This window comes from Haliaeetus leucocephalus, unplaced genomic scaffold (genome assembly GCF_000737465.1).
Source record: "Haliaeetus leucocephalus isolate CR32 unplaced genomic scaffold, Haliaeetus_leucocephalus-4.0 Scaffold251, whole genome shotgun sequence".
Classification (NCBI taxonomy): domain Eukaryota; kingdom Metazoa; phylum Chordata; class Aves; order Accipitriformes; family Accipitridae; genus Haliaeetus; species Haliaeetus leucocephalus.
The window spans coordinates 11087631-11103671 of record NW_010972687.1 but is presented as its reverse complement, the minus strand read 5'-3'; positions in this window follow the sequence as shown (position 1 = coordinate 11103671).

Below are 16041 nucleotides of genomic sequence, written 5' to 3'. Positions count from 1 at the left end.
GGCCTGACATCCCAGTGGATTGATTTATTAAATAAGCCTGCAGTTCATAAACAACCTAGAACCAGAGTTCAAAGGAAAACACCACCGACTGGAATGTTTCTGGTGCTCTTCTGAGAATGCAGAGTACCATGTAGATGAGCTACATGTGCCACATGCTTATAGAATCAGTTTGATTCCTAGTAATTTGAGGGAGAGAGGAATTGTTTAGGAATTGTTTAGGACAAAGCCATATCCTGATATTATGTGAACAAGTAACAAGGAAGGATTGGATGTCCCCTGGAAGCTGGACTTTGACAACATCAGCATTTCTCTTTCAATTACCCACCGTGACAGCCATCCCAGTGTTAATGATAACTTTGGCACTAGTCTAGGTAGATGTTTCTTTTAGCCTATCTAAATTTGCTCTGAGCACAGTTAGCAGCTATTATTGCAGGTTACTGATTGTGCATTAGCATTTCTTACACTTTTTTCTGGTGGAGCTTCACCACCGGCCATCAGAAGAGGAAGGGGAGAACAAGCATGTTACTGCAGCTGCAAGCAAGATTTTTTTAATTATTTGAGACCTTTGAGAGTCTGGTAGTAAGACTGATTACAGGCCACAGACTGCAGATCTCTCACAGCCACTGTTTAGCACATTTTTTTTTGAAGTGTGCACCACTTTTTAAGTGCAACAATTTGTGACTGAATCTACACTGATGGTTAAGTTCAGAATTGGTGGCGTTAGAGGGCAGGATATCCCTTACTTCTTAGATGCTGCATCTGACTATGGTCATAACAGTCATTTCTTCCACTCTGCAATGCAGTCTGTTTCTGAAAACTGCTCCTGGTGCTGTGTAACTTGCAAGGGACGCAGAGAGAAACAAGGACAGACAGCTCAGGGAATATGAGGCAGGACAGAAAATGCTACAGCAGAAATTTGGGCAAATTTGGTCAGAAATTTCTCAGTGTTTCCTGGCATTGCATCACTTCCAGCTAAACTTTTTTTTTTTTCTCCTTGACTGCAACCTTTCCTTTTAATACAGCACATATCATACAGCAGATTTAGTTGTTTGTTAAAAAAGCAAAACAAAAAACCTGAAATTAGCTCCATTTCAGGTACCCCTGCTAGGTGTCAGAATGTCTCCTGGGGTCCAGCTTGTACATTTATTGGAAAATAATGGCAGGCAAATGGTCTCCCTCTCCAGACCTTCTTTGCAAAGCTCTACTCACGTAGAAAGGTTATGAAAATCAAAATTTTTTTAATTTTTTTTTTTACATTCAGATTTAAAAAAAAAAAATAAATTCAGCCTGTAAATATCGCAACTAAATCCAAACTGGCTTCAGCTGATGTGCCTCAGGCTCTTCCTTTCCTCAGTAATCTGGCTGACATATCTTGTTCTAATTGCTAATCTCCTTTTGCCTCAACAGGGAAGTGTTTTCCACTGAGCAAAAATACAGAATAAACAGGTGATATTTTAATAAAATTATCTGCTAAACATTAAAACAAAAATTTCTACTAGTGACTGTCTGCCACAGCCGTCAGAATTGACCACAGAAGCTGGCCTCTCGGTTTGTTTTCAGTCCTACTGCTACCCACACAATGTTAACAATCCTGCAACATGATGATGCAAAATTCAAACTCTTTAGATATTAGTCACAGATCATATCATGCTAACAGTCATTCTGGCTTCAGTTTAATCTAAGTATTTGTCTAATATTTTTCTTTTAAAGTCCCCAGTGCATATGAGGGCTCCATTGTGCTGTGCACAAAAATAGGACCTTTTGTCTTACTTATATTTCTACAAGGAAGAGCACTGAAAAGTAGTAAAGGGACATGTAGATGGAGTGACCTCATCTAAAGCTTTACTGCATATCAGAAAATGGATGTCAGGATGCAAATTTTTTCACTCACTATTTTCAGTCCAATCTGCAGATGAGACTATATCTCTGGATTGAATGATACAGTCAATGTAGATAAAGCTCTCTGTAGAAAGAAAAAAAAAGAAAAAAATAAGAATAATTTAGCCCACCTATATTAAAAAAGAATATAATTCAAACTGATCATTCTGCAAGTATTATATTCTGGGTTTTAATGTATTCATAATTATGGAAAAACAAAGGCCAGTTTCATCCATAAAACTGCAGAGAAATTAAAAATTGCATTTCACTCCATTTAAAAAAATTATCTGATAATATTCATTTAAAGAGCAGACTGCAAATGATCATCATTAAATATTTTCTGAGGAGAACAGAAACCTGGATGACATAACAGATGTAATTGCACTTCATATTAATTAACCGAGAATTTTTGTCAAAATTAATTAGCATCCTATTGGGCACACAAGCTTAGATAAAACATGGCTATAAAAACAGATTTTAATGATGATGAACAGAGGGGAATTTTAATGCACTGCACTGTCACTAGCGGTCTGTCCCCAAAGACAAGTTTTGCTAGATTATCCTAGATTCACAAAACCTGAAGTGTAAGACGCTTTCCTTTTGTCCTTTTTGCAGCAACTAAAAGAAAAAAAAATAGATGGGGATTGTTCATACTTAGTTCTAATCTGTAGTTTAATTTTTGAGTTCTTTTACTTCACATTTTATGCCAAGACTTCTTTTGTGGATGAGCAGCCAGTCCACTATGGTAGTCCAGTAAGCTAAGAGAGCAGGACAAGTCATCAGATAACAGTAGTGAACACAAAGACCTTAAATTTTGACTTGGTCTTCATCTATTCTTATCCCTTAATCTTCAGTGCCCTTGTAGTTTCACCTGGTTACTCCAGGACCCTGTCATAAAGATGAACCTCATAAAAACCATCATTTGAGGCTATCAGCTTGCCATTCTGAGCAGTGCAAAAGCAGCCTTGACAGGCCCCCAAGTCTCACTTTGCATATATTATCCAGAAGAGTCAGAGAGACACAATGTAAAAACGACATTGTAACAATTCCAAACTATTTGTCACATGGTAGGGATCCCATACAAGTGCCTGAATTGGTATTGGATTCCTTTTTACACCACAGCCACAGAAAATTACAGTCACCCATCTAGTTGACGAAGGGAAGCCAGCACATACGGGGTTTTGGATTTTAGGAAAGCTTTTGATACAGTCTCTCACTGTATCCTTCCGGACAAAATGTCCAGCATACAGCGAGACAAGTCCATAACACATTGGGTGAACAATTGGCTGACGGGTCGGGCTCAAAGGGTAATAGTAAATGGGGTTACATCAGGCTGGCAGTCAGTTACTAGTGGGGTTCCCCAGGGCTCAGTTTTAGGGCCAGTGCTCTTTAATGTTTTTATAAATGATCTGGACGCAGGAGTCGAACATACATTAAGTAAGGTTGCCAATGATACTAAATAAGGAGCAGCTGTGGACTCCCTCGAGAGTAGAGAGGCCTTACAGAGAGACCTGGATAGACTAGAGAGCTGGACAATCACCAACTGTTTGAAATTTAACAAGAGCAACTGCTGGATTCTGCACCTGGGACGAGGTAATCCTGCCTATACATACAAACTGGGGGCAAGAGGCTTGAGAGCAGCCCTGCAGAAAGAGATCTGGGGGTTTGGGTTGATGGCAAGTTGCATATGAGTCAACAGTGTGTCCTGGCAGCCAAAAGGGCCAGCTGTGTCCTGGGGTGCATCAAGCACAGCACAGCTAGCCGGTCGAGGGAGGAGGTTGCGCCACTCCACACTGCGCTGCTGCGGTCCCACCTCGAGTCCTGTGGGCAGTTGTCAATATAAGAAGGACATCAAACTATTAGAGTGTGACCAGAGGATGGTGACCGAGATGGTGAAAGGTCTCAAGGGCAAGACTTACAAGGAGCAGCTGAGGTCACTGGGTTTGTTCAGCTTGGAGAAGAGAAGGCTGAGGGGTGACCTCATGGCAGTCTGCAACTTCCTCAAGGGGGGCAGTGGAGGAGGAGGCGCTGATCTCCTCTCCCTGGTGACCAGCAATAGGACACAAGGAGATGGAGTGAAGCTGTGTCAGGGGAAGTTCAGATTGGACATTAGGAAAAGGTTCTTCAATGAGACACTGGAACAGGCTCCCCAGGGAAGTCATCATGGCACCAAGCCTGTCAGAGCATCTTCAAGGAGTGTCTGGACGACACTCTTAGTCATACGGTTTAGTGCTAGGTAGGCCTGTGAAGAGCAGGGAGTCGGACTTGATCCTGATGTGTCTCTTATGTGGCCTAATGAGCCACGGTGAGATACCACCTTCCCAGGACAGAGCATTGCCAGTGAGACTACAAACCCATATCCTTTCCAGTGGGTGTGGACCCTCATAACCTCTTACCTCCCTTGAATTCGTTCTCAGATTTTGTTGGAATCTCCAATCTTTCCACTGTAGAAATATTAATAAGTTGGAATGACTCTAGGTCACTATGAAGAAATTTCAAAATTACAAAGAAAGAAAGTGGTGAGCCATGAACTAAATTGGTCTATTCAGCTACGTTGTATTTTCTTCTCTTTCATTGTCTGGTTGATTACACCCTTGTTGTTAATCATCCCAAGTTCTCAGAATCAGAGTACTTTTCTTTAGCTTCTCTGCAGTTTCGGCCAATCCTTTGGCATAATTCAAATAAATGGGGCGGGGGATTATTTGAACATACGTTCATATACTTGCTAGTGTGCTAATGCATGCACATGATATTTCAAAAAATTATAGGCAGATTGAATGTACAGACTATTGTTGCTTTCATATTTTGATAAATTTTTAAAGAAAAAAATGGGACTGTATTCTTGAAAATTTGATTTGCTTAAACATGAAGAAATATGTAGAATAATATACAAAGAGAGGACACTGTGTTTATATCTGTAACCTTTATTGTGGACTGTTAAGTTACAACCCATGATCTTCCATATATATTAGTGGCAAACATACTTTCTTCGGACGAAATTCTGTCATCTTCCTGAGCAGACAGAGATCTCCATATTGTAGTCACTCAGTGCAGCTGTAGGTGGGTTAAAACATCCTACATCCCCACATGCCATAAATGGTTGGAACCTTTCATCTCCAGTAGGAATACAGTCCAGACTTTGGGAAAAAAAGGCAAAGAACAGTGAATTTCTGCAGGTTTGATTCCCAGTATCCATTAGCTACAGCCACCATTTGAAGGGTAGCACCCCTCCCACTAATATTTCTTTCAAAGAGATGAATTTGAAAGCTATGAACTTTAAAAATCCCTCCCTAAAAATTCACATGCAGAGCATGTGGTTGTTTGAACAGAGCATTTTCAACTACTATTGTAAAAGTGTTTCTAGTGGCATCTGAGAAAGGTTTGACCTGGAAGGGCAACCAATCATGAGCCATGGGTCTGTGCGGGCATTGGGTGTTATTTAGCACATTTCTCCACAACAGGTACTGGAGTAACCACAATGAGCAGTGCAAAGAGAAATTCACAAGAGGTTGAGGGAACAGGAAATAATTTCTTCTACAAAAACTTTAGTGTCTAGTTTGCATCCTGGGATTCAGTAGGATGGATATCCTGTGGAGACATGAGCCTTGCCACGTAACTTCACAGAGCTATTGAAAAGGGGGTGCACGAGTCCTTTTATTGACAGCTTCAGCTCTACTAACTGTAAATTCAACACTGCTTTTCACTAGCTCTGTCCCATTCAGCAGTTGGAGTGGTTAATGTAGAACAGAATAGAGGTGGGCATCTCTGCCTGCCTCCCACTTGCAGCAGTGGCCCAGTACTTCCACTCGCAGGCCCAATCACGTCAAAAAAGAGAGAGGGGGTGTTCTCTCCCTAACATCCCTGAACAGGAATACTTATTGGTTCAAAGGCCACTATAAAAATTTCCCTTGTTGCCAGGTCCTGGCTTTGTAACAGTGAATGCATTTTGTGGGCCTATAAGCAGGCTGAGAAGAAGGTTGATGCCCTCACAAGTGATTAATATAGTCATTATTAGAGGAATACATATACTTTTTTAATATGAAGCCAGTACAGTAACTTTTTCAGCAACATCCTTTGTTAGTTCATAATTCCAAGCTGGATTTATATATAAGCAAGGCCTTTGACACTGTCTCTCATAGCATACTCCCTGAAAAGCTGGTGTCTCATGGTTTGGACCAGTGTATTCTTTGCTGGGTGAAAAACTGGCTGGATGGACAAGCCCAGAGGGTTGTGGTGAATGGGGTGAAATCCAGTTGGTGGCGGGTCACAAGTGGTGTTCCACAGGGCTTGGTGTTGGGCCCTGTTCTGTTTAATATCTTTATCAATGATTTGGATGAGGGGATCTAGTGCACCCTCAGCAAGTCTGCAGATGACACCAAGTTGGGAGGCAGGGTCGATCTGCTTGAGGGTAGGGAGGCTCTACAGAGGGATCTGGACAGGCTGGATCAATGGGCTGAGGCCAATTGTATGAAGTTCAACAAGGCCAAGTGCCGGGTCCTGCACTGCGGTCACGACAACCCCATGCAGCGCTATGGGCTTGGGGCAGAGTGGCTGGAAAGCTGCCCGGCAGAGAAAGACCTGGGGGTGCTGGTTGACAGCCAGCTGAATATGAGCCAGCAGTGTGCCCAGGTGGCCAAGAAGACCAACGGCATCCTGGCCTGTATCAGAAATAGTGTGGCCGGCAGGAGCAGGGAGGTGATTTTTCCCCTGTACTCGGCACTGGTGAGGGTGCACCTCGAGTACTGTGTTCAGTTTTGGGCCCCTCACTACAGGAAAGACATTGAGGTGCTGGACCGTGTCCAGAGAAGGGCAACGAAAGTTGGTGAGGGGCCTGGAGCACAAGTCTTATGAGGAGCGGCTGAGGGAGCTGGGGCTGTTTAGCCTGGAGAAGAGGAGGCTGAGGGGAGACCTTATCGCTCTCTACAACTACCTGAAAGGGGGGGTTGTAGTGAGGTGGGTACTGGTCTCTTCTATCAAGTAGCTAGTGATAGGATGAGAGGAAATGGCCTCAAGTTGCGCCAGGGGAGGTTTAGGTTAGATATTAGGAAAAATTTCTTTATTAAGACGGTTGTCACACATTGGAATAGGCTGCCCAGGGAAGTGGTTGAGTCACCATCCCTGGAGGTATTCAAAAAGCGTGTAGACGGGGTACTCCATAACATGGTTTAGTGGGCATGGATGATGGTTGGACTCGATGATCTTGAAAGTCTTTTCCAACTTAAATGATTCTATGATTCTATGATTCTATATAATTGTAGTGGTTGAAGTTAGTTTAAAATTTGATTTAAAAAGCTAATAGTTCTCTTTGGTGGATAAGATATTTCTGGCTCCAAATACACATCTAAATTACACGTGCATACCTACGCATATATATGTGCATACTGCTGTATGCTACTTATATCAGTCATAGCAGTGGTTAAGCTAAATCTTAGGTACTGAGGCTAAAAGCCTATGTGTCCTGATTCCTGTGGTTCATTTCCGTTTCACTTGGAATATACACAATAATCTATAATTTCAGGGAGCTTATTTTATTTAAATTTTGTTTTATTAGGGAAAATATAAGAAGTAATTCTAACAGATGACTAAAATACCCTCAAAGTCAGCTCCTATTTCTAGCCATGCCATGTTTATTCACAATGAGGCCCATGGTTTCCTCCAAGCAGTCAAAACAAAATTGCTATGAATAAGAGTAGTATGATCTAGCCATGAATAGTCTGATTGGTTTAATTTGATTTTTGTGGATTTTTTTGTTATTTATGTCTGTCAAAATGGAATAAAAATGTCCTTGTCATTATAGTCAATATACACATAACTATAGGTACTTAGCTTGTTCACATCCATATTACCACTTCTATGTTTACACCTAAGCAAGTGCACAAATTGTTATTTGAAATAGTAACTATTTTCTGAGGAAAAGGAAACTTCATTCTACACTGTAATTCATTTTGTCCCTAGAATTCCTACAAGGTCTCAAAGTCCATGTAAGAGGAAAATGGTGGCTGCTGGTTCAGACCTTACTGTATCAGAAATACGGATAAAATTTTATGTGGATGTCATTTACACATAAGACAATGAATCATGCCAAAGATTTTTGGTAAACTTCACCTCTGTAAAGATTTACAGTCAAAACATATAATCAAATAAGTGGTATTGTAGAGTTACAGAAAGAAACTGGAATTAAAATTCTGGAGTGAAACACTTTACGTCTCCGTAAGTAGCTTAACCTTAAACTCCAGAATGTGTGTTACACCATTTTGCTTCCATGTATGAAGATCTGTAGCTCTTTTAAAGGTTCAGTTCAGATCTTAAGCTCTGGCCCTCCAGAAAAGTAAGGTTAACTCTTAACACTGGAGTCCTGGCACTTCCAAGTATGTTGTCTGTGTAAAAAAGTAATTGAGATAAGCCCTAGGCAGGAATAATTTTTTATTATGTGAGATTTACAAGATTGACAGTTCGGGAAAGAAACTCTCATTCCACCCACACTTACCCCTACCTACCTTCTTCAATCCTACACACAACCCAAACTACTAATTCTTCCACCAGGATGCTTTGTTCCAAGTTCTGTTGAATCTTCTGGTATCTTCTAAAGATCTACAGGTACTGCTTATAGTGCTGTTCTCCTTGTTTAGCTGCAAGCAGAACCTAAAACTGCAGAGACTGCTTCCAAAACCTGTTGTCCATTAAAATTGCTTTTCATCCACTGATGGAAGGCAATGACTCATTATCAGCTTCTGTCTCACTAACATGTAAATCTAGATGCATTGACATCTCCATGTAAAATATAAAAAATAATCTAATGCATGGTGCAAGAAACAGGAAGGAAAGCTGCATTTCTATTCAGTTAAATGATTTAAAGAAGTTTTTAGAAAAACTGATGGAATGTAATATCCCGAAGGCTTTTTTATTCTCAACAGATGCAGTCTTGATTAGCTAAATTTAGTATATCTTCATTCTCTGTATTATTCTCTGCACAATCCTTGTTATCAACACTAGAAAATCAACTGTTCTATAACTGGCTAAATGCATTGTCAGTTGTACACGCTATATGTACAATGAATGTGCTTGCATGCGTGACAGAGCAAACCTGAGCACCATACATCACTTTGTGCAGACGTTGCCACACAATCTTCAGTGTTCTGGTTAGAAAACCAGTTAGTGCCCAGTTCATGGCACTAGTCAATGTTGTCATAAAGGAGAAAAACACTCCACCATAATCATTGGCACTTTAGGGAAGAAGCTGGTGGAAAAGGCTGTTAGTTTGATGTTTTCTATGTTGTTGTAATAATAATGTTAGGGTATTCTCTGGTGTAGAAAAGCAAGTTCAAACTTAACTCAGTTACATAAGTTGTTCACCAGAGTAAGGTTTTTAGAGTCAGACCTTCCACATACATAGCATATATGACACAGAAATTAATAGGTACTTAAAAAGTCTATGGATGGTTGTCGTGGTTTAACCCCAGCCAGCAACTAAGCACCACGCAGCCGCTCACTCACTCCCCCCCCATCCAGTGGGATGGGGGAGAAAATCGGGAAAAGAAGTAAAACCAGTGGGTTGAGATAAGAACAGTTTAATAGAACAGAAAAGAAGAAACTAATAATGATAATGATAACACTAATAAAATTACAATAGCAATAATAAAAGGATTGGAATGTACATATGATGTGCAGGGCAATTGCTCACCACCCGCTGACCGACGCCCAGCCAGTCCCCCAGCGGCAATTCCCCGCCCCCACTCTCCCCAGTTCCTATACTAGATGGGACGTCCCATGGTATGGAATACCCCGTTGGCCAGTTTGGGTCAGCTGCCCTGGCTGTGTCCTGTGCCAGCTTCTTGTGCCCCTCCAGCTTTCTCGCTGGCTGGGCATGAGAAGCTGAAAAATCCTTGACTGTAGTCTAAACACTACTGAGCAACAACTGAAAACATCAGTGTTATCAACATTCTTCACATACTGAACTCAAAACATAGCACTGTACCAGCTACTAGGAAGACAGCTAACTACATCCCAGCTGAAACCAGGACAATGGTAATTAATCTACAAAGGGAAAAGATATCTGTGTAGTGATGGTCAAAGCTAATTTAATAGGTAGCGAACCTTTCTGGATTTTGCCTTAAACTTGGCTCTTCAGGACTCCCCTGATCCACATCCTTAAACTAGTACCTTACTTCTGATCTACTAACCTTTCCAGCTATGTACTTAAAAACAATGCTGGCCTTAGCCTGAAGCCTCACTTGCTCACTGCACCAGAGGTGAGCTGCAAAGATGGTTCATGGGCCTTTCCTGGTCCAAAGCCAAGTGTAGCTACAGCTCTGCCTCAGTTTTATTCTTACCCTACTAACTCCTTCTAGCCCAGGGCACAGAAAGGCAGGTAAACCTTCTGGCACTTCCAGCATGGCTGTGCCATGGATCGTCCAATGGGTGTGCCAATGGAGCCTTCTTTTCACAGTTTTAAGTGCATCCTTTATCAGGATCAACACAAGCACTTCTCATAGGCCTTAGTCTTTTGGTCTTATTGCAAAGTGTACCAGCCTAAACCATAGCCCAATGGTCCCCACAGATACCTAGCCTGAACAGGAGTGTCTATATGTATACTTACCTGTCCTTTATGAAAATGTTTTCACTTTTGACTTATAATGACAGTTCACAACTGGAAAATTGTTTTTACTGACAAGAAAAGCTTTTCTCTTTCAACCATTTTTATAAAAATCTCTTGCTAAACAAGCTATTAAAATACTTTGGCTAGGATGAAAAAGTACCATTTAAAACTGAAAACATAGTGTTGCAATTAATATTAACAAGAACTCCTGCCAAATACTAGTGGATATTTTAAAGCTGATTCTGCACAAAAGTTACATTTAGCTCTAACTTTTCCTGTGAGATTGCTTGAAAATGTTTGAGGGGATTGTGGCATAGAAACATAGAAATACTATAAGGAACACACACACAAATGTAGGTGTGGTGATTAGTGTGTTAAAGAGATATTGTGGTATGGTATAAAAAGTTTTCAACAATGCTATCTGCACAGAAAGATTAGGCTCTTTAAATGCATACTGGAAAATTTAGATTACACTCCATTATGTTGTATAATGTATGATAACAGGATTCTGGTATTATCACTCCACTAATCCTTTCACCTTGGATTTTCATTTCTGGATTTATGATCTATTTATTGCAGCATAATCAAATCCATTTCTTTTGAGAAACTGTCTTCATGCAGAAAGAATACTTCTCATATTATATTTGGGAGCATGAAATTTTATTACAGAAATGCTCATTGCATCTTCGCACATTCTGTAAATCAGAATGCTCTGATTTACTCTACAAAGATTAAACAAGATACATTTCTCAAATCCTTTCAGTTTTCATGACCCTTAAGCTCTTCTGTCCCAAGATTAATTTTAAGAATAGGACCTTACTTTGCAGCTCCAGTAGGTGATGGAAAGAAAAACACCACAGATAGGTTCTTGCCAGATGGCGTTATTGTCTCCATGGTCCATATTTCAAATGTGACAGACTTGAGGGTGAGTACAGGTCACATGTGAGGACTCCACAGGCTGTCTTCGGCCTCCTAGTTGATTTTTTTAGGTTCTTTTCCCCAGACTGAAGAAATGATGTTTTATGGGTCCACACTTACAGTATGACAGATGGAGGAATAATTCTGGTTTTGCTGTTGCTGGGCTGGGGACGTGGGAAGTCTTCAGAAAGGCTATGTCCAGGAAGCCCAGGGCTGCAAACTGCCTGCTGAGGAGCCTCTCTCCCCACTGCCTCCCCAAGAAACCTAACTCACTATCTAAAGTGTTAACATCTCCCTTAAGCACACCGGTAGATTCTATGATAAGCTACAAAAATAATATTCAGATGTCTTCAAAATAGAAGCAATAGTTGGGGCGAGATTCTGTTTCAGGTTGTTGCTATTTTAGTAGACAATTTTATTTTATTTTATTTTAGTAGACAATGTTTTTACAATTAGTACCAGTGGTAAATCCTACCATGGCACAGCCCCCACACACAGTAGTCTTTGAAACTGTAGAGTTCATTTCTATTCTATATTAGTCCCACACATGTTCTATAAATAAATGGTGGGAAGGTGTAAGATTATACTTTGAAACTAGATGTAACTATTTGCATTTGAGGACCTAAATTTCCTTAAGGTACAAGCCATTACAACTTCACAAATGACTAACTCCAGAAAGCAGTGTGAAATTGTGTGTGGAGGGATTCTATAATCAGTGGTGTATAAAAACAATCACTGAGCTACGTCCCCAAATTATACTTTACCACGCTTGTAAGTCAAAGTTTTCTCACTAACTGGATAAGGAAAAGATAGTAGACTACACATTATAAAATGAGATATCTTTGTAAAAATCCCAAGGCCCATGTAAATTCTGCTAATACGAAGGACACCTAATGTCATACTTTTTTCTCCCAAATCAGAAATTTTCCAGTTAAGTCTTGACTAAGTTCAACAAAGCTCAGACAGAACATTACACTTTTCTGGACAAACTGTCCTATTATAACCTGGTGTCTCTAAGATTTTTGATAGATTGTAAAACTCTTCTACTAAATAAGCTATCTTTTGTTAATGTCTGTTTTTTTGTGGAATAGCATGAATCTTTCTTCTTCAGCAAGTCCTCCACTAGCATGGATGAGTGCCCATGATTAGGTAGCATGTCTGGTTAGGAGCAGATTTAATAAAATTTGACTTAAGATCAATCTGGAACCTGAAAGTCATGGAAAATGAGGAAATAACCGTATGTGAGATACATGCTGATAACTCAAACATGTGAATCAGCTTTTGCTTAAATACATTTACATGCGAGCAGCTCTTGATCTAAAGAAATATTTGTCATGAAAACTTCTAATTTACTTTACAACCCAATGGCTTAGGCCTTGTGGAGTGGTGTTAACTTAAAAAGCAACTTAGTAAGATAATTGCAGGTTTTGTTACAGATTTCCCAATTGGCAGTGTTTGGGGTTTTTTTTAAGAAACAAAAAGATTTTTCTGATGTTGGATTTTAACAGAGAAATTATGAAAGTGTCACTTCATGTTTTTCATTGTCATTGAAAAAAAAAAATTTTAAAAAAATTAAAACATCATGTCAGACAATCAGTGTCAGCATGCTATCAGTCTGCTCTCTGATTCCTTGTTAGAATCAGAAAGTACTTTAGCATGTTTAAGGCCCTTCTTTCCCCTAAGTGCCATCAAACATTAATTGCATTCTGGTACACTGTATATGTAATTAAATTAGATTAACTTGGAACACCTGAATTTTTTTTTTTCAGTATCAAAACAAGAACTTCAGAGATACTGATGCAATGTTCGGATATTTGAATACTATTCTAATGTATGGCTGGATGCCTGCATTGAAAGAAACTTACAAAAGAGAAGACAGGTCGTATTGCCACATACAGGCACCTGTTCTTGGAAGCTGCTGAAGGAACGTACTGAACAAAAAGATTCTCTGCTCTGCTGGTATACAGTGTTTACTTCAGTGTTACATAATCCTAGAAATACAGAGCACTCCTTTTGAGGCAGGAACATAGAGGTACGCTTCTTCCACCCAGCTTTTTATACCACTCTCATCAATCTGTGGCTTTGTGTCTGAGCGGTAAATGTGGTACTTCTGCTCAAAACAGACAAAACATTCACAGTATTCTTCACTGAAAAATCATTCTTAACTCTTAATTTCAGTTTAGCTTATAGCAACCAAAAGCAATTAATTCTATAAAGTACAATTAAGAATTATCCAAATCAGATTGTTATTTTCAAACAGTGAGGCAGTGTTGATTAAAAATTACTTATATGAATTCTTTGATCACAGAAATTAGTAAAAGCAAAAGTGGCACTAATTATTTCATTTAACATGTCAATGGTTTTCCAAGGTGACCTTAAAAGAAAACTACTGAAGATATTTGAGGACTTAGCACTGTGCCAATTAGCATTTTTAAAAGCAATATTTGATAGGATTATGTATATATCTTTGCTTTAAACTCACTCACTGCCTCTGTAAGAGCAAAATCAGTTGCTCTGTTATAATCTCCAGAGTGTTAGAAACACATATTCTGGACTGCCTGTAATAGTCTCAAGTACATAAAATGAAAAATGCTTGCTCACTGTTTTAATTCTGCATGGGTAAATAGGTTGCAGATGTTATATGTTGTTTTCACACTTTTCAAAAAGCAAACTCGAAATGCAAGGTTGCTTATTCAGTTAAGTGCACATATTAAAAATACTATAAAAAACCTAGTCCTTCAGTTTTGTACGTATGTATTGTAAAGTTTTAATAACTGTGAACACACAAAATGACTGAGACAAAACTGCTTGCATGATATATGGCCATTCTGTACTGTCCTGATAATACAGAACAACAATAACACCCCACCTAACTAGCCTATGAACTGGATTTATTGCTGCTTTTCAGGCTTGAGACAGTGAAAGTTTACCAAAGTTAACCATAAAACTAGATGCATTGTAAAGGGTTGGGGGTTTCTTCTGGTTACAGTTCCATAAAACTTGCCTATGAAGACAGTGATTTCAGTGGGTCTATCTATACAAGGGCAGCCTGGAGAAGTGAAGTCTCCTGTTGACACTCTGTTGTTCAGGTCCTGTTTTCCACTAAAGCAAGGTGCTTCTGCACGAACTTTATGTGCAAATAGTTGAAAGTAACTAAGTTACCACAGCTTAATGACATGCCACTTGTCAGCTGAGCCAAAATAGCTCACCATGTCTATATCCCTACCTACCTGCAAGTAAGAAATAATGCATGTTTGCTCACACAGTCATTTTCTTCATTAGCCTAATCCATCATCAGTGTCTGGCAGGGTCGTTCCATAGTCACAGACATGGCTTTTTTATAAGTGATAATCTGGGTTCAAAATTTCATAGAAAGAATTCTTGATTTAAAAACAAAGAAGCATCTGTATCCATTTAATTTCATATACTGATTCCTAATACTTGTGTGTGGGTTATGGATATCTTGGGACAGTATGTTTTTCCCCATTCTCACAGGTGCTAAAAAAACTTGGCTGTGCATTCAACAACACCATCTGTTGAGGGAAGACATGTTATGAGATGTAATGAGTATATAAAAGACTCTTAGAAAAGGAGAATACACTAACGTAAAAATTTGTAGAAGAGTCTGTAAAAATAAATCATGTTTTATTTACTATGTGTGAAATGAATATATCAGTGCTGGAGAATGTATTCCTTAACAGTTTAAAAGCAGTAGTTCTACTTTTCAGTCATCTGCTTTATTTCAAACCACCTAATAAGTTAGAATCAGTATTCTCTTAATAATAACAACAACAATAACAACAATAACAACAACAACATATAAGAACCCAAGGAATATAGCAGAATATTGCACAGTTCTAACAACAGAACAGAAGCAATGTTTTTGTAGAACTGAATAAAAGTTTGTAAGCCCCAGAACCTGTTTGTCTTTCTTTGTCCAAGTGTATCATTGGCTTAATGCAAGTTATTAACTCTCTCTGCAAATGTTTTGCAATGATAAGAGGCCTGCAGGACTCAGTCCTCTACCATGAAAATCCATAACTAATGATGGATATTGGAATTTGCAGTAATGTTTTTGAGGTATGAGTCAGTGACTCACTAGATCCTACCTAACCTCACGAAGTTATTGTATTAGTCTTTCATTGTACTAGTCTTTCATTGTTTTAAAGAAGGAACAGCTCAGGCAGGATTAGTGCTATGCTATACAAAAAAAATGAAAAGATAGGACATGGTCCAAAGAGCTATTAATTTGGAAGTTTGTCTAGTGGAAAATGATCCTCAAAAATGTCACTCAGGTCTTGGGCAAGACAGGGAACCAGGGAGAAAAGAAGACATAGCAGTCTGCCTGAAGTAGAAGAGATAGTACAGCCACTTCATAAAGATCAGATGCTGACAACAGTGTTGTGGCTATTTCACTCTTTTTTTTTTTTTTATTGTAGTGCTAAATGGTCCCACGTATTCCCATGAGTAAACTATGTCTAGTGAATTCCCACTTGATAAGCATAACAGAAATGTCAACTCACGTGCATCTTTTACCTTTCTGCTGTTTGAGAATTGTCAGTCTGGGGGTACTTTGTGAGACTGCAAGCCGCCATGGCTTGAGGCATCAAAGAAGGCAGGAATAAAGACAAGTAACACTTCAATTCCAG